This window comes from Symphalangus syndactylus, chromosome 4 (assembly GCF_028878055.3).
Source record: "Symphalangus syndactylus isolate Jambi chromosome 4, NHGRI_mSymSyn1-v2.1_pri, whole genome shotgun sequence".
Taxonomy (NCBI): Eukaryota; Metazoa; Chordata; class Mammalia; order Primates; family Hylobatidae; genus Symphalangus; species Symphalangus syndactylus.
Window position 1 is genome coordinate 28,624,733 of NC_072426.2, and position 20,109 is coordinate 28,644,841.

The following is a 20,109-nucleotide window of genomic DNA, read 5'->3' on the forward strand; positions in this document are numbered from 1 at the left end:
GTCATGACACTGTGGCATAGTTATCAAAAGGTATAGTGACATTTGTAGCTGACAAGAAGGTGATTGTTGTGCATTTAAACTCTGAAACTCTAGGAAGTGTAGATCTGAGGTCATGTATTTCAGGCTTAGAAACTTGGCATTATCAGCAGGTAGGCTGGATTTAATAAAACCTATGTGTCTAAAATTCAGAAAATTGAACTTCAAGAGAAGATTAGAGGGACAAACAATATAAATTGCAATGCAGTGATGCATTACCAAAAGGTGAGAGCTAAAATAAATGTTATGGTAGTTAATATTAGGAAAATAATGCAGACCAAAATACATAAACCATAAATTACTAAAGTATCATAAGGCTAGGCCATGCTCATGAAATGAAAAAAAAAAGTGGGATCAGAAGAAAGGACCGTGTCTCTTCCTATGTTTTTTACATTCATAAATTTATTCTACAAATATTTTAAAAGGCTAATTTGAATAAAATTAATGTAATATAAGAAGGATTGGCAACTAGAATTAAAAATAAAGGCTTAAGCATATGATGTGGTGTACCTAAGGGAATCTTTGAATATGGTTGGTACTATTTTACTAGAAAGTAGGTAAAAACATTTATAAGAGGTTAAGTGTGAAGAAGTATGAAGAATGACATTTATGGGTCATTATGGAGAAGAGAGATAGATGGAGGAATTCTCAGAGCATAGAACAGCAATGGCAGAAATTGCCAAAGTTGATTTCATGAAGTTGGTGGCAAAACACTGAAAAAAAATGTACATAAAATAAAATGAGTTAAGGGGATTTTATAGTACACTCTTGCCTCCTATAACTTCCAGAACACTGTGGAAGCTATTTATAGAGAGATTAGGAAGTCTAGGGAAAAAAAATGTTTATTTTTTCATGAAACTCAGAATGTACATACACCAGCAATTGCCAAAAGGACTGCCAAAAGCAGAGGATCTTCTAGGTCAGAATGAAATGGAGAACCTCTTTACGTAGATGTAGATTTCAGGACTGTATTAGTTAACTGTTGCTAGGTAATAAAATACCTCAAAATTTCACATTTTAAAACAACAATCATTTGTTATCGCACGGTTTTTCTGGATCAAGAGTCTAGGTATGGCTTAGCTTGTCCTCCTGTTTAGGATCTCTCTCGAGGCTCAAATCCAGTTATCAGTTGGAGCTGCTCTCATCTAAAGGCTTAAAAGAGGAAGGATCCATTTTCAAGCTCACTTACATGGGCTGTTGGCTGGCTCAGAAGATTCACTTCCAAGCTCAGTCATATGGCTGTTGGCAGGCCTAAGGCCCTTGTTGGCTGTTGCAGGAGACATTATTTCTTTGACACGTGGGCCTCTACATAGAGCAGCTCACAAATGGCAACTGGCTTCTCTCAGAGGGACAAACAGGGAAAGCAAGATTTCAGAAGTCACATCCCATGATTTTGACATATTCTATCTGTTAAAAGCAAGTCACTAGGTACAGTCCATAGTCAGTGGGAGGAAGTTACACAAGGGTGTAAATACCAGGGTGCAGGAATCACTGAGGCGTATCTTAGAGTCTGCCCAGTACAAAGACTTTGCTCTATGCAACAATATTAGATGATAAACAGCAAGTGGTGAAAAGTAGAGTTGACTGCCTGGACTCAGACTATCCAAGCATAATGATCTTTCATTCTCAGAATAAATTTTAGTTCATAAAGATTAAAAAAATTCAACACAGAAAAACAATCTCTTCTCATTTTTTTCATAATATTAATGTCTGGCATAATTAAGGAACTGTGGCGTTTAGTGATGCTCTTTAGCTTAAATAAGATTAAATCGGGACAGATTAAACTGTAACGACTAGAACTAAGGAATTTAACCTAATGTTCTTAACTGAACAGTAAAGAACTCCCAAGATTAGTTTATTTAACCACATATTCTAGTTTTTTGCATTTTCTTTTGTGAAAGATGTGCTTTCTTTATACATGCTATTAGACAAGGACATTTTCCAGCAAAATTTTTATCACCTGCCTGAGCAGGTTTCCTTTATCAAAATTTAACAGGAACAATTGTATGGCATTAAATATATTGATAAACTAAGCATAACTCTGAGCAGTTTCACATTTAGGGAAAAAAGGATAAATGTTTATCTTATCTGCATGATTTAAAAAAAAGGATTAAATGCAATAGAGTAGGCAAAGCAAAATACAGAAAAGAAGTCCTGTTAAGTAAGTCTACCATATTATAGATCCTGATGGGATGAATGTACAATCTATATAAAGAAGTATGTCTATCTATCTATCATCTATCTATGTATCTATGTATCTATCTATGTATGTATCTATCTATCTATATCTATCTATCTATCTATCTATCTATCTATCTATCTATCATCTATCTATCTATCATCTATCTATCCATCAAAGAATGGATTTTAAAATATGCCAAACAAGATGCTTTATAATTTAGGCATGTTTCTGTTTTGTGTTTTCAGCTTTACATTCTTACTCTCTAAGGTTTGAGTGTTTTTTAAGCAAAGAAATTTGGTTTATAAATGAGAGTCACTTATGTCTAGATACTGCTTATTAAATAATTCTTCTGATAGGTAATTTTAGATTTGCTGTAAGCAATTAATCAGTGTTTTTTGAGATTCTTAGACATTGGTAAAACAAAGTGGAGAGGGAAATTAAAGAATCACGCAGTCTATGTTGGAAGAGAAATGGGTGATTCTTTAGTTTATTCTTTATCATCTCCACCCTCAAGTGCTCCTTCCAAAGCATGCTGTAGCCTTTATACATTTCCAAAGATAGAAACCTCTTCACATTGCTTATTTTATTGTTAAATATCTCCAATTTATTAAGAGATCAACTTATATAATGCCCATATCTACCCCTCTAAAATTTCCAAAAATCAACCTTTGCTTTGCTTTTTGTACTAGCATAGAGAGCCTAATCTCTCCCTAGATGGTGACCTCCTTCATGAACAACATCATGTCTTTTTCTTGTCTCTAGATACCACATGCCTTGTAAATGATAAATATTTCAACATGTATTTTTGAATGAGTAAACTAAAATCTCTGAGCAAACTATGAGGAAAGACTTAGTATTATAGTTTTCCTTCTAAATTATCATATGTATAAATGAAGGCAAGTGATTTGTTTTCTAGGGTCAGGATCACTTTGTCCCCACAAATGCATAGGAGAATAGATGAACTATTTGTGCTTAACTATGTGGACCTTATCTCCTATGCTGCATGGAACCAAATTTCTTCCTGTAATAAATTGCCCTCTTGGCATTCTTAACTTTGCTTGTCTCCTGATTCCTTCCTTGAACTTCTGGTTTTCAATCTTAACTTATTTTTTGACCTGTTTGCACTTACTCTAGCCAGCCCTAAGAACGTTTCTACCAATCCTATCCCTCACCTGATTTGTTCTCCCTTGAGGCCATCTAAACTCTAGAATGGTGGATTCTTCTTGTGTAGTGTTGAATTGGGTTGAAATTTGGTCACTTTCTTTGTGACTGTTTACTGAATAGAAGTGAATGCCTAAAACATAATGTTTTATGGTGCAGACTAGTGTATCATGGTGAACGTTCCATGTGAGCTTGAGTACAATGTGCATTCTGATGTTGTTGGGTGCTAGTCTATAGATGTCAATTATATACAGTTGATTAATGATGTTGTTTAGTTCAACTATGTTCTTGCAGATTTTAGCCTGCCAGATCTGTTCATTTCTCATAGAGGAGTACTGAAGTCTCCAACTATAATAGTGCATACTTCCATTTCTCCTTGAAGGTTTATGAGGTTTTGCCCTACATAGTTTAATACTTTCTTAATAGGCAGGTACACATTTGAGATTATTATATCTTTTTGGAGAAGTGAGCCCTTTTTCATTATGCAATGTCTTAATTACTCTACTTATTTTGAAGACTCCTGTGTCAGAAATTAATATAGTCTTGCTTTCTTTTGATTAGTGTTTCCATGGTATATATATATATTTCATCCATTTACTTTAATCTACATTTGTCTTTGTATTTAAAGTGAGTTTCTTGTACACAAGTATATTGCATCTTGTTTTTTGATCCACCCTCACAATCTCTATCTTTTAATTGGCATACTTTGATGATTTGTGTTCAAAATGATTACTTATATATTTGAATTTATGTCTACCATATTTATTACTGTTTTCTATTTGTTGCTCTAGTTTTTCATCTTTATTTTTTCTTCAACTCTTTTTCTACCTTTTACTGTTTTAGTTGAGCATCTGATAAAATTTCATTTTTCTACTTTCTTAGCATATCAGTTATACTTTTAAAATTTTTCTTTAGAATTTGAAGTATATATTTACAACAAATCTAACTTCATTTTGAAATAAACTAAACTGCTTTAGAAGTAATGTGAGTACCTGATAATTATAAAATAATTCTAATTGCTCCCTCCTGTCCCTGGTATCACTGATGGCATTTACTTCACTTATATATAGAAATACATAAGGTTATATGTAATATATATCATTATATATGCTTATATGATATATATGGAAGCATACATAATCAAATTAGTACATATACATATATACATAATGCTTAGTAAAAATACATTGTTGCTTTTATTATTTTGAGAAAACTGCTATGTGTTAGATAAATTAAAAATAAGGCAAATAAAAATTTTTATTTTACCCATTTCTTCTTTAATGTTTTTTTCTTTATGAAGATCAAAATTTCTGACCTATACTATTTTCCTTTTCTCTGAATAATGTCTTTTGACATATCTTGCAAGGCAGATCTACTGGAATAAATTTCCTCAATTTTTATTTGTCTGAGAAAATCTTTATTTCTCACTTACTTTTGAAGGATAATGTTGCAGGGAACAGAATTCAGTTTTTTTTCCTTTGTCTCAATGCTTTAAATAATTTGCTCCATTCTCTTCTTGCTTGCATGTCCTGTGAGGAAAAGTCAGATATAAGTCTTATCTTTGTTCCTTTACAGGTAATGTTTCTTTAGCTTTTTTCAGGATTTTTTCCTTTGATTTTCTGTAGTTATAAAATGATATGCCTAAGTACAGCTTTGGTTTTCTTTTTTTTATTTTTAGCCCACCTTCAGCATTTATCCTACTTTGTGCACTCGAAGCTTCGTGGATTTGTGGTTTGGTGTTTGATCATAATTTGGGAAAATTCTCAGTTATTATTATCTCAAATATTATTGTATTTTTTTCTCTCTTTCTTCTACTTCTGGTATTCCCATTACATATATGACTGCCTTTTGTAGTTGTCCTACAGCCCTTGGTTATTCCATTCTGGTGGTTTTTATTCTTCATTATTCTCTCTGCTCTTCAGTTTTTATTTTTTTATGCATATCCTAAAGCTCAGAGATATTTTCTTTAGCAGTGTTCAGTCTACTAATAACCCTATCAGAAACATTGTTTTTGTTATAATGTTTTTGATCTCTTGCATTCCTTTTTGGTTTCTTCTTAGAATTTCAATCTCTCTGCTAAGATTACACATCTGTTCTTTTATACCATCTATTTTATCCATTAGAGCCTTCAGCATATTAATTGTAGTTGTTTAAATTCCCAATCTGATAATTTCCATAACCTTAGTAGAGTTCTGATGCCTTCAAATTGTGTTTTTTGGCTTTTAGCATGCCATGTAATTTTTTCTTGATTGACAAACATGATGTGCTGGACGAAAGAAATTGCAGTAAAAAGGTTTTTGCGAATGCAATGGTAAAGTGTGGGGGAAAGGAAGTGTTCTAGAGTCCCAAGGTTAAATTTCAGTCTTTTAGTGAGTCTGGGCCTTTGGACTGTGAACTTCACAAGTGCTGTCAGACATTGTTCTTTGGGTGGAACTGGGTGGCTAGAGATGGGCTAGAGTTGGCTACTTTTCCTAGATCAGTCAGGTTCTGAAAAAAACCCAGTAGGTTAGGCTCAGCTTACAGTTTCTCTTGAGTGCAGCCCATGTTAAGAAGAATAGAGCATTCTGGTGAATTTAGAAATTATTTTTTCTTATTCTCTTGCCAGATATATGCAGATATTTTTCTCTTATATTCACCATAAGAACCTGCTCAAACCACTGGAGATAAAATTCACAAAACGTGGGAGACTGACTGCTTTATAACTGGATGCCCTGGAGTTTTAACCTTCGACTTGCCCACACTGAGCCTGTAGTGAGTCATCAATTACTGTTCAGATTTTCCTGTTCTGATGTTGGTTCTTGTGTAAGTTTTCACTCACAAGTCTCTGTTCTGGTAAGCCTTGACTCCCTGTATTCATCTCCACAATCTTGGGGACAGCAATTTATGTGTCTTCACTTCTCTTAAGGATACAAGAAGAATGGTTGATTTTTCATTCTCTTCAGCTTTAGACTTGTTGTTAGGATGGAAGTGGCAACTTTGAATCTCCTTAGATGTAGAATTGGAAACTGAAAGTCTGTTTCTATAATTTTTAACTTTAGAAAAGTAAGGCAAAACAATTATTAAGAAACTGTGAATATAGTAAGTATTTCCTTTTGTAAATATAATTTTGTGGGTTTTATTTGGATTCAAATTCTTATCATGATGCCTTATTCATTCATGTATTGAGTATAACTGATATGCCATGTAAGTTTAACCACCTAAAGTCAATTTGACATTTCTAAGCAAAGCCGAGGGTTACAAAGAAACTGGTTGTCATATTTTTATGACTTGACATTCAAACTAAAACTATAAAATGACCTTCAGAGTTAAGAATGTAGAGTACTTTGGTTTCATGGGTGAAAGAGGAAGATCTTTGATCTCAATTGCTCTTGAAGGAGTTGCTGCAATAATACTCAATAATGTCTGGTGTCCTGATGTATTTGAGAATATTTCCCCTAGATATTCCCTAATTAGAATATAGCCAATTCCTACTGCCTTTAACTCACTACCACTAGGCAAGGAAGGAATAGCAGAGCAATCTGGTAGTCATTAAGAATATTTGAAGATAAATGTGTTCTACAGGGATTAAGCATTTCATTCTCCTGATAATAAAATTATATTAGCTTCACAGGTATTCACAACATACTTTAGGCTATTTTAAAACAATTAAGAAAATAAAGAATATTCACTTCCTTGAGTATGTTATTGTTGTTGTTGGTCTGTTTAATTTGTAGCTTGGAAACAGAGCAGACTCAGCTGAGAAAATTAAAAATGATAATAATATAAGTTCTTTAAAACCTTAAGAACGAAGGGTGAGAACTCAGTATGCTTCAGGATGAATTTTATAGCTACAATGTATTACAAAATATCCCTAAAGTGAGTCATTACTTAAAAAACCAAAAGCAAGCTAATTAAAAATACAGTGTAATTTACCCTTAAAATATGCATTTTATTTTGTAGGCACTATGAAAATATGCACTCAGGAGTTAAATATATGAATGAAAAATAAATAAATTAGCCATCAAGGTAAAATATCAACCATGATTACATCCAAATATTTGCCTTTCTTGTGTTTCTATATGTGTCACTAGGCAGGACTAGTGAAAAACACATAATGAGTGCTGTCTGGTATAACTTTAACTATTTAGCTTTAACTATCACTAAACTCAAGGGGGTTCTTTGAGTTTATATTTCACTATATTTCCCTAGTTAATTTACTCTTTCCCTCTGTTGGATATTATAGTACCTTTTCAAATCTTCCATATTTTCTCTCCATCCTTACTCACAGGTGATGATTTATTACTTTGAATGAAGTGTTCATGATCCCATCTCAGGCTAATGCCTCCACTTATGTATAAAATATACTCCATTTATTTTGTCTACTCAGGAAATCAGCTCTAACTATTCTTCCTTCCCTCTTTCACATAAACATGTTATCTTTATCATCTTTTAAAAATGGTCTTCTTAAAAAATTATTTTATTTCAACAGTTTTTGGGGAATAGGTAGTTCTTAGTTACATGGATAAGTTCTTTAGTGGTGAGTCCTGAGATTTTGGTGCACCCATCACACGAGCAGTGCACACTGTACCCAATGTGTAATGTTTTATGTCTTATCACCCTCTCACCTTACCCCAAGTCCTCAGTGTCCATTATATCATTCTTATGCCTTTGCATCCTCATAGCTTAGCTCCCACTTGTAAGTGAACACATAAAATATTTGGTTTTCCATTCCTGAGTTATTTCACTTAGAATAATGGTCTTCACATGAACCCTAGAACTTAAAGTATAATTTAAAAAAAAGAATAATGGTCTTCAACTCCATCCAGGTTGCTGCAAAAGTCATTATTTCCATCCTTTTCGTGGCTGAATAATATTCCATGCTATATAACTCTGGGTAGATACCCAGTAGCGGGATTGCTGGTTCAAATGGTAGTTCTGCTTTTAGTTCCTTAAGGAATCTCCATACTGTTTTCTATAGTGGTTGTACCAGTTTACATTCCCATCAGCAGTGTAAATGTATTCCCTTTTCACCATATCCACACCAACATCTGTTATGTTTTATTTTTAAATTATGGCCATTCTTACAGAAGTAAGATTAACACCACTAATTATCAGAGAAATACAGGTTAAAACCACTTGTTGTGAATGGTTTTAATTCACACTCATTCATAATGAGTGGTTTTAATTTGTATTTCTCTGATAACTAGTGATGTTAACTACTTTTTCACATGTTTGTTGGCCATTTGTGTATCTACTTTTGAGAATTTTCTTTTTTTTTTTGCAACCTTCAATATCATAATTTATTCAAAGAGAATTGTCAGCTTAAGCTAAAAGAAATTTTATTATTATTATTACTATACTTTAAGTTTTAGGGTACATGTGCACAATGTGCAGGTTTGTTACATATGTATACATGTGCCATGTTGGTGTGCTGCACCCATTAACAAGTCATTTAGCATTAGGTATATCTCCTAATGCTATCCCTCCCCCCTCCCCCCACCCCACAACAGTCCCCGGAGTGTGATGTTCCCCTTCCTGTGTCCATGTGTTCTCATTGTTCAATTCCCACCTATGGGTGAGAACATGCAGTGTTTGGTTTTTTGTCCTTGCGATACTTTGCTGAGAAAGATGGTTTCCAGTTTCATCCATGTCCCTACAAAGGACATGAACTCATCATTTTTTATGGCTGCATAGTATTCCATGGTGTATATGTGCCACATTTTCTTAATCCAGTCTATCGTTCTTCGACATTTGGGTTGGTTCCAAGTCTTTGCTATTGTGAATAGTGCCGCAATAAACATACATGTGCATGTGTCATTATAGCAGCATGATTTATAATCCTTTGGGTATATACCCAGTAATGGGATGGCTGGGTCAAATGGTATTTCTAGTTCTAGATCCCTGAGGAATCGCCACACTGACTTCCACAATGGTTGAACTAGTTTACAGTCCCCACTGTCAACATTAGACAGATCAACGAGACAGAAAGTTAACAAGGATATCCAAGAATTGAACTCAGCTCTGCACCAAGCGGACCTAATAGACATCTACAGAGCTCTCCACCCCAAATCAACAGAATATACATTTTTTTCAGCACCACACCACACCTATTCCAAAATTATCTACACAGTTGGAAGTAAAGCACTCCTCAGCAAACGTAAAAGAACAGAAATTATAACAAACTGTCTCTCAGACCACAGTGCAATCAAACTAGAACTCAGGATTAAGAAACTCACTCAAAACCGCTCAACTACATGGAAACTGAACAACCTGCTCCTGAATGACTACTGGGTACATAACGAAATGAAGGCAGAAATAAAGATGTTCTTTGGAACCAATGAGAACAAAGATACAACATACCAGAATCTCTGGGACACATTTAAAGCAGTGTGTACAGGGAAATTTATAGCACTAAATGCCCGCAAGAGAAAGCAGGAAAAATCTAAAATTGACACTCTAACATCACAATTAAAAGAACTAGAGAAGCAAGAGCAAACACATTCAAAAGCTAGCAGAAGGCAAGAAATAACTAAGATCAGAGTAGAACTGAAGGAGATAGAGACACAAAAAACCCTTCAAAAAATCAATGAATCCAGGAGCTGTTTTTTTGAAAAGATCAACAAAATTGATAGACCACTAGCAAGACTAATAAAGAAGAAAAAGAGAAGAATCAAATAGATGCAATAAAAAATGATAAAGGGGATATCACCACTGAAACCACAGAACCACAGAAATACAAACTATCATCAGAGACTACTATAAACACCTCTACACAAATAAACTAGAAAATATAGAAGAAATGGATAAATCCCTGGACACCTACATTCTCCCAAGACTAAACCAGGAAGAAACTGAATCCCTGAATAAACCAATAACTGGTTCTGAAATTGAGGAAATAATTAATAGCCTACCAACCAGAAAAAGTCCAGGACCAGACAGATTCACAGCCGAATTCTACCAGAGGTACAAAGAGAAGCTGGTACCATTCCTTCTGAAACTATTCCAATCAATAGAAACAGAGGGAATCCTCCCTAATTCATTTTATGAGGCCAACATCATCCTGATACCAAAGGCTGGCAGAGACACAACAAAAAAAGAGAATTTTAGACCAGTATCCCTGATGAACATTGATGCAAAAATCCTCAATAAAATACTGGCAAACAGAATCCAGCAGCACATCAAAAAGCTTATCTACCACAATCAAGTTGGCTTCATCCCTGGGATGCAAGGCTGGGTCAGCATACGCAAATCAATAAATGTAATCCATCATATCAACAGAACCAAAGACAAAAACCACATGATTGTCTCAATAGATACAGAAAAGGCCCTCGACAAGATGGAACAGCCCTTCAAGCTAAGAACTCTCAATAAACTAGGTATTGATGGGACACATCTCAAAATAATAAGAGCTATTTATGACAAACCCACAGCCAATATCATACTGAATGGGCAAAAACTGGAAGCATTCCCTTTGAAAACTGGCATAAGACAGGGATGCCCTCTCTCACCACTCCTATTCAACATAGTGTTGGAAGTTCTGGCTAGGGCAATCAGGCAAGAGAAAGAAATAAAGCGTATTCAATTAGGAAAAGAGGAAGTCAAATTGTCCCTGTTTGCAGATTACATGATTTTATACTTAGAAAACCCCATTGTCTCAGCTCCAAATCTCCATAAGCTGATAAGCAACTTCAGCAAAGTCTCAGGATACAAAACCAATGTGCAAAAATCACAAGCATTCTTATACACCAATAACAGACAAACAGAGAACCAAATCATGAGTGAACTCCCATTCACAATTGCTTCAAAGAGAATTAAATACCTAGGAATCCAACTTACAAGGGATGTGAAGGACCTCTTCAAGGAGAACTACAAACCACTGCTCAACGAAATAAAAGAGGACACAAACAAATGGAAGAACATTCCATGCTCATGGATAGGAAGAATCAATATTGTGAAAATGGCCATACTGCCCAAGGTAATTTATAGATTCAATGCCATCCCCATCAAGGTACCAATGACTTTCTTCACAGAATTGGAAAAAACTACTTTAAAGTTCATATGGAAACAAAAAAGAGCCCGCATTGCCACGAGAATCCTAAGCCAAAAGAACAAAGCTGGAGTCATCACACTACCTGACTTCAAACTATACTAAAAGACTACAGTAACCAAAACAGCATGGTACTAGTATCAAAACAGAGATATAGACCAATGGAACAGAATAGAGCCCTTGGAAATAATACCACACATCTACAACCATCTGATCTTTGATAAATCTGACAAAAACAAGAAATGGGGAAATGATTCCCTATTTAATAAATGGTGCTTGGAAAACTGACTAGCCGTATGTAGAAAGCTGAAACTGGATCCCTTCCTTACACCTTATACAAAAATTAATTCAAGATGGATTAAAGACTTAAATGTTAGACCTAAAACCATAAAAACCCTAGAAGAATACCTAGGCAATACCAGGTCATAGGCATCAGCAAGGACTTCTTGATTAAAACACCAAAAGCAATGGCAAGAAAAGCCAAAATTGACAAATGGGATCTAACTAAATCCCATTTAATTAGAATGGGATTAATTAGATCCCAATTAATCCTACAGCAAAAGAAACTACCATCAGAGTGAACAGGCAACCTACAGAATGGGAGAAAATTTTTGCAACCTACTCATCTGACAAAGGGCTAATATCCAGAATCTACAAAGATCTTAAACAAATTTTTCAGAAAAAAATCAAACAACCCATCAACAAGTGGGCAAAGGATATGAACAGACACTTCTCAAAAGAAGACATTTATGCAGCCAACAGACACATGAAAAAATGCTCATCATCATTGACCATCAGAGAAATGGAAATCAAAACCACAATGAGATACCATCTCACACCAGTTAGAATGGCCATCATTAAAAAATCAGGAAACAACAGATGCTGGAGAGGATGTGGAGAAACAGGAACACTTTTACACTGTTGGTGGGACTGTAAACTATTTCAACCACTGCGGAAGACAGTGTGGTGATTCCTCAAGGATCTAGAACTAGAAATACCATTTGACCCAGCCATCCTATTACTGGGTATATACCCAAAAGATTATAAATCATGCTGCTATAAAGACACATGCACTCGTATGTTTATTATGGCACTATTCACAATAGCTAAGACTTGGAACCAACCCAAATGTCCATCAATGATAGACTGGATTAAGAAAACATGGCACATATACACCATGGAATACTATGCAGCCATAAAAAAGGATGAGTTCGTGTCTTCGTGGGGACGTGGATGAAACTGGAAACCATTATTCTGAGCAAACTATCGCAAGGACGGAAAACCAAACACCGCATGTTCTCACTCATAGGTGGGAATTGAACAATGAGAACACTTGGACACAGGGTGGGGAACATCACACACCGGGGCCTGTCATCTGGTGGGAGGAGGGGGGAGGGATAGCAGGAGATATACCTAATGTAAATTACGAGTTAATGGGTGCAGCACACCAACATGTTACATGTATACATATGTAACAAACCTGCATGTTGTGCACATGTACCCTAGAACTTGAAGTATAATTAAAAAAAATTAGATCTCATGAGATTTATTCACTATCGTGAGAACAGCATGGGAAAAACCTGCCCCCATGTTTCATTTACCTCACACAGATCCCTTCACATGACATGCAGTGATTATGGGAGCTATTATGCAATTCTAGATGAGATTTGGGTGGGGACACAGCCAAACAATATCAGACAGTATCTGATAAAGGACTGTTTTCCAAAGCATGCAAAAATTTGTAAAAGTCAGCTGTAAGAAAACTACCCAATTAAAAAATGGGCAAAAGGTCTGAAAAGATACCTCACCAAAGAAGATACATGGATGACAAATAAGCATGTGAAAAGATGTTCAGCATTATATGTCATTAGTGAAATCAAAATTTAAAACAATAAGATACCATCACACACACTTAAGAATAGCGAAAATCCCAAACACTAACACCAAATGCTGGCAAGGTTGTGAAACAACAGCACTTCTGATTCGTTGCTGGTGGGAATGCAAAATGGCACAGCTGCTTTGAAAGGCAATTTGGCAGTTTCTTATAAAACTAAATATACTCTTACAATAAAATTCATGTATTTCGGCCCTAGATACTTATTTACTCAAATAATTTGAAAGCTATGTCTACACAAAAACCTGCATATGAATGTTTATAGCATGTTTATTGATAATTGCCCAAACTTGGAAGCAATCCAGGTATTCTTCACTTGGTGAATAGATACATTCTGTTAAATCCATACTGAAATATTATTCAACACTAAAAAGAAATTTGCTATGAAATCATGATGAGACATGGAGGAAATTAAATGCATATTATTAAACAAAAGGAGCCAATCTAAAAATGATATACACTATATTAGTCAAACGTTCTGGAAAGGGTAAAATTATGAAGACAGTAAAAAGATTAAATGGTTGCCAGCTGTTAGGGATGGATGAATAGACACAGCACAGAAAATTTTTAGGTTAGTGAAACAATTCTGTATGATACTATAATGGTGGACATATGTCATTATACATTTGTGCAAACCTATAGAATGTACAACACCAAGAGTGAACCCTAATATAAACTATGGCCTATGTGTAAAAATGAAGCATCAATGTAGGTTCAAACCCCAGAGATCTGACTCCAAAGCTTGTGATCTTAACTATGAAGCTGCATGCTTCTGCAAATAAAAAATTAATGAGTCATTTCTCCCAAACCTTAGCCAATAATTACCAACAGAGTAATTACTGAATTCCTTGACAAATAATAAGTTTTATGCTGGATTATCCTCTAGTGCATTTTGAAAGGATTCACCTGTAACTCATTAGTTTTCTTGGAAATTTTGAACATTTCTTAGAAGGAAATTCACTTCATTTCTTTTTTAACAACAAAAAAGAAAAAAGATGCTAAATTAATTATTGCTCTTTGTCTTCCTTTCTCACTTGTCTATGGGACATATCTAGTAAAGAAGAACTGTGGTCAAGTCTGGATAATTTTAAGAATATGGCTTAGGCATTTTTCAGCCATTTAAAATATAACTGATTAAATGGTTGGTTGAGTCTTTGTGAGTTTGAGTCCACCTAGTTATTTATACTAGTGCAGTCCAAGCACTCTATGTGAGTTTAAGCAATTTACTTAATCTTGTTTAAGTTCAGTTTTATCATTTCAAAAATATGGATTATTCTATCAGATCACAGATTGTGAGGGGAAAAATAAAAGAGAGGTAATGCAGATCAAACATCATTATTGGCATCTTATGATGCTCAATAAACTATTATTATCACATTATATTCCTAGCCTTTTACTGAATTTCTTTTATAAAAAACACTTATACCAAGTGTGATAGAAGAATAATGTTCCTCCAAAGATGTGTATGTCTTAATTTCAGGAATCTGCAAGTAGGTAAGTTACATGGCAAAAGGAAGTTAGGATGCATATGGAAATAAGGTTGTTTTATCAGCTGACCTTAAGACAAGGAGATTATCTTGAATTAGGTAGGTAGGCCCAATATAATCCTCTGGGTCCACAAACATGTAAGAGGAAATAGAAAGGGAAAAACAGAGATGACAGTGTGAGAAGGACTTTGCCAAATGGTACTGGCTTTAAAGATGGAAGAAGGCAGTCATAAGTCAAGGAAAGTGGTCTCTAGAAGCTGGAAAAGGCAAATAAGCAAACTGTCCCATAGAGATTCCAGAAAGGAAAGCAGCCCTCTTGACACCTTAATCTTGGCCCAGTCAGACCCTTGATCTTAGCCGTGTAAGACTGATCAACAGAACTTCACAATAATGAATTGTGCTATTTTAAGCCACTAATTTTTAGTAATTTGTCACAGCAGCAATAGAAAACTAATATTCTAAGCATCAAAGAATTTAATTGAATCTAGCAAATTGTTGATAGGGTTCCTTAGAGGGTTTACACAGTCCAGGGCATACCTTCTCTTTTCTCATGGCTTTCTCTTATGTTTTTCTGTTTCTGTTTCTTGACTTTTATGCTTTCTTCTTCATTGCTCCAGTAGCTACAAATTTCCACCTAAATGTCAAGCAGCTTCCTATTACTCTGAAGTCTTGGTGTCACACAGTACCTATGCCACTGAGGGCCATGTGTTCTACTTAAGCAGTTATTCAAGTATTTGTTGCAGATCTGACACTCTCCATTTGAGGAATCCCAGTCCCCACCCATATGGCACACAATTTCTCCATCATATTTTTTTAATTACTAAATAAAATTAAACTTTAATTTAAATAAACTTTCGATTTTAATGTCACTCCTCTGCTCAAAATCCTGTAGCTTCACTTGGAGTAAAGTTAAAGTCCTTGAAATGGTCAACATGATCTATGTGATCTAGCTTCCTATGGCATCTCCCATATCCTCTCCTACTACTCTCACCATTGCTTACCCAGTCCCAGCCATACCATCCTCCTTGTGGCTATGTAAACATGCCAGGCAAGCTCCCTGTGACACTTTGCTCTAGTTTTTCCCTCTGTCTGAAACACTCTTCCTCAAGATATTGCTTGGTTAACTCCATTGTGTCTTTCAATTTTTTGCTGAAATCACCAGGTCAATGAGACCTACCTATTCTGACATTTTTAGTTGGCTCTCAGTCACCCTTTCTAATCTTTTTTGCCAAAATTTTATTTTTCTATATTATTAGGTTGGTGCAAAAGTAATCATGGTTTTTGCCATTACTTTTAATATTTACTAATTTTTAACATATACATGATGTTTTTGTTTATTAAGTTTATGTTTATTGTTAGTTTCCCCTTGCTGAATGTAAAGTCTTTATTTCTTCACCTTAAGCAATGCCTAGAACATTTGCTCATTTGCCAAAGGTAAGGCATCACTATAAGTATTATCCATGTAGAGTTTTTGCAAATTAGAAAACTGGCTAATGGAACCAAAAAAGAGCCCACATTGCCAAGACAATCCTAAGCCAAAAGGACAAAACTGGAGTCATCACGCTGACTTCAAACTATACTACAAGGCTACAGTAACCAAAACAGCATGGTACTGGTACCAAAACAGAGATATAGACCGATGGAACAGAAAAGAGCCCCCAGAAGTAATACCACACATCTACAACCATCTGATCTTTCATAAACCTGAATGAAATGGGGAAAGGATTCCCTATTTAATAAATGGTGCTGGGAAAACTGGCTAGCCATATGTAGAAAGCTGAAACTGGATCCCTTGGTTATACCTTATACAAAAATTAATTCAAGATAGATTAAAGACTTAAATGTTAGACCTAAAAACCATAAAAACCCTAGAAGAAAACCTAAAAAAAAAAATTCTCTCTTCCTTGAAATGATAAACTTGAGACTAACTGCTGAGGACTTAATTGCACCCCCCTTCTTACCCTCAGTTAATATGTTGAATTCCTAGTTACCCAATATGACTGTATTTGGAGATAGGGCATTCAAAGGGATAATAAAGGTTAAATTCAGTCATAAGGGTGGGGACCTAATCCAATACAACTGGTGTTCTTATAAGAAGAGAGAGATACCAGGAATGTTTGCACTTGAACACAGAGGGAAGGCATGTGAGGACATAGTGAGAAGGAAGCCATCTGCAAGACACGTAGAGAGGCCTTCAGAGAAACCAAACCTGCCAACACCGTGATTTTGGACTTCCAGGCTCCAGAACTGTGAGAAAATAAATTTCTGTTTTTGAAGGGTCCTAGTCTGTGGTGTTTTGTTATGGCAGCCTTAGCTGATGTACACTAACAGATATAAAGTTTTTTCTATGTGGTAGACATATTCTAAAGCATTTTACATAGAGTAGCTAATTTAAATTACTTAATGACCTTATAAGGCATATAGTGGGATTATTTTCACTTAATAGACCAGGAAACTAAGGCACAAAGAGAATAAGAAAATAATACAGATTAAATAAAACAGCACCACTCTGGAGTGTTACATTATACTGCTTCTTGCTAAAATAATTTCTTTTGCATCATGTGTGGGAAAGCCCTTTATGAAATCAGGATTTCATTCATTCGACAAATCTTAAACATCTGTTATGTGCCAGACACTGAGTTAAATCCTGGGGCTGCAATAGTGACAAAGATAGATATGGTTTGTGTCCCCCTTCAACTTAAATTCCTTCCAATGAGGAAATTTAAGTTTGGTGGCTCAAAGTTAGATATATATCACCAATAGCCATAATATTTGGTAGCTCAGAGAAGCCCTTTCATAGGGTGAAGTGCTGATGAATAAGTAGAATGCTATTTCCTCTCTCTATTCATATATTAGTATCATATCTATTTATAACAATTAATTCATAAAAGTTGTTATATAAATTTTAGCCGTCTTCTTTAAAGCAACCTATTTCAAACGTTTAATGTTGAATTTCAATTAGTATAAATTTTACCCATCTGGATATTTATTCTGTTAATATTAAAATGGCCTTATATTGCTATTTTACTATTTCATATGTGACTATCCTATTTATTCAGAATGGTTCTAGTATTTTTTTTTTATAGTAAAGACTGCATTTTATAGTTGTATGTTGTCTCCCAAGTGACTTTGAAAGTGCCTGTGCAAAATTATGACAGTAAGAGAAATCTGACTTAGTTTACTTTATCTTGCTGCTAATCTCCAAGCTGTCCTTGGTCATTCCTGGACAGAAGCCAAGCTAACCTTGGGAGGAATAGAGTTTATAGTTTAAATTTAAAGCAAGGATAATGATCGCCCTTCCCAAAACTAAACCACCTTTGTAAAGCTAATGAAAATCCACAAGCTTAGGATTATGAGAGGGCCCTAAATTTCACTAAGATGCAGACATAGCTAAACAATAACCAGCTATTACAGAGATTACAAGATATATAACTTCCCCAATTGCTCTATAGAAAACATCACTATTGTAGAACCTAAGATTTGTTGTTTGAGATGTCTTTGCAGACTTTTTCATTCTGGCAACCAGTGGGCCTCACCTGGACTTGCGACTCATAATTTAATCAGTCCTGTAGGTCCTGACCCAGAGGCGGACTCAGTGCACAAGGACAGTTTTCCACACCCCTATGATGGAATCCCCAGCCAATTAGCAGTACCCAATCTGTAGTCCCTTGCCCGACAAACTGGCCTTGAAAAACCCTCACCTCTGAGCCTTCAGGGAGATTGATTTGAGAAATAACACCATCTTTTGTGTGGCTGGCCTTATGTCAATTAAACTCTTTTTTATTGCAATACCATGGTCTCAGTGAATCAATTTTGTCTGTGCAGCAGAGGGGAAGAACAAATTGGGCACTTACAACTTAGCATATTTTAGAGTAGACGCGAAGTATTCCATTAAGATGCACCCATATTTATGTCTGAGGATAAAAGTACAGGCCTTGTGCATGCTGGCATTTCAGCACACATTCTTTGGATTGTATTGAAGTAAAACCACTTTAGTTGCTATATAAGATGTTTTCTTTTTTGCAGCGTGGCTTCTTAAAGTGCTGTATGGACTTATGTCAATAAGAGATTAAGGTTAATTATCACATTTTTGTCATTATTAAGATGAAGTAACATATCACTTGAGAGAAACTAACATATGTTTAAAACTGGGTTTATATTTAAAACAAAGTAGGCAGGAAATACTGTTAAGTGTTTCATCAAATTTGCTGCCAGGAGCCAAGGTGTAAATTAAATAGAGAAGAGCAAGTCTACAGATTTTTCTAACATATATAAAATAATAGCCAAGAAAATAAGTTAAGACACAGGAAACCAGTTGAAATTAAAGACATTTCTTGAAAAACTAAAAAGCCCCCACAGTATGAAAAAAATAAAATAAAATAAAATTGCTTCTCAAACTTAACACTTAAAAGATAGTTACTCCTTTCCTGAACATTTTCCTCCTAGTAACAGAATTACCATGTGTCACCAAGAGCTGATTTACCTACTTTTATTTTATTTTTTTGAGACGGAGTCTTGCTCTGTTGCCCAGGCTGGAGTGCAGTGGTGTGATCTTGGCTCACTGCAACTTCCTTGTCCCAGAGTCAAGCAATTCTCCTGCCTCAGACTCCCAAGTAGCGGGGACTACAGGCACATGCCACCACACCTGGCAAATTTTTTTTTTTTTTTTTTTTTTTTTTTTAGTGGAGATGGGGTTTCACCTTGTTGCCCAGGCTGGTCATGAACTCCTGAGCTCAGGCAATCCGCCCTCCTCGGCCTGCCAAATGGCTGGGATTATAGGCATGAGCCACCGCACCTGGCCATACCTACATTTTTATGTTAAATAGTGTGAACAAAGGCAGAAAGGCAAGTAGCCATTTGGCCAGGATTTCAGAACTGGCCTCTACTCACATTCTAACTCCATTGTTTCAAAAAGAGTTGCATTAGTGAAGGGAGTCAAAAATGATAAATGATAGAGTTAGAACAATATTGCTGTTGAACTTCACATTGTCTGACCTTTGACAGAAAGCAACAGAAAAAGGACCTGCTTTTATTTCCTGTCTCAGTGGATGATATATTTTGAGAATTTGCTTTTGTATTTCTTAACTTCTGTTACTTTATGTGTAAGTGGTTTGAACATACCATGTGTATGTTGTAGGCAGCATTTGCTTCATAAAATGTCACAGTGATGTATTTCTGGCTTACTATATAAGTGAATTAGTAACTGTAATGAGTTATTGTGTTCCATGTGTATTTTTTAGTTGTTTTGGTGATGAAACATATGGTTTTACTTTCTACCCATTGAAATCCTGTGAATGTAAAAAGCTCTGCCAAAGATCAGTGG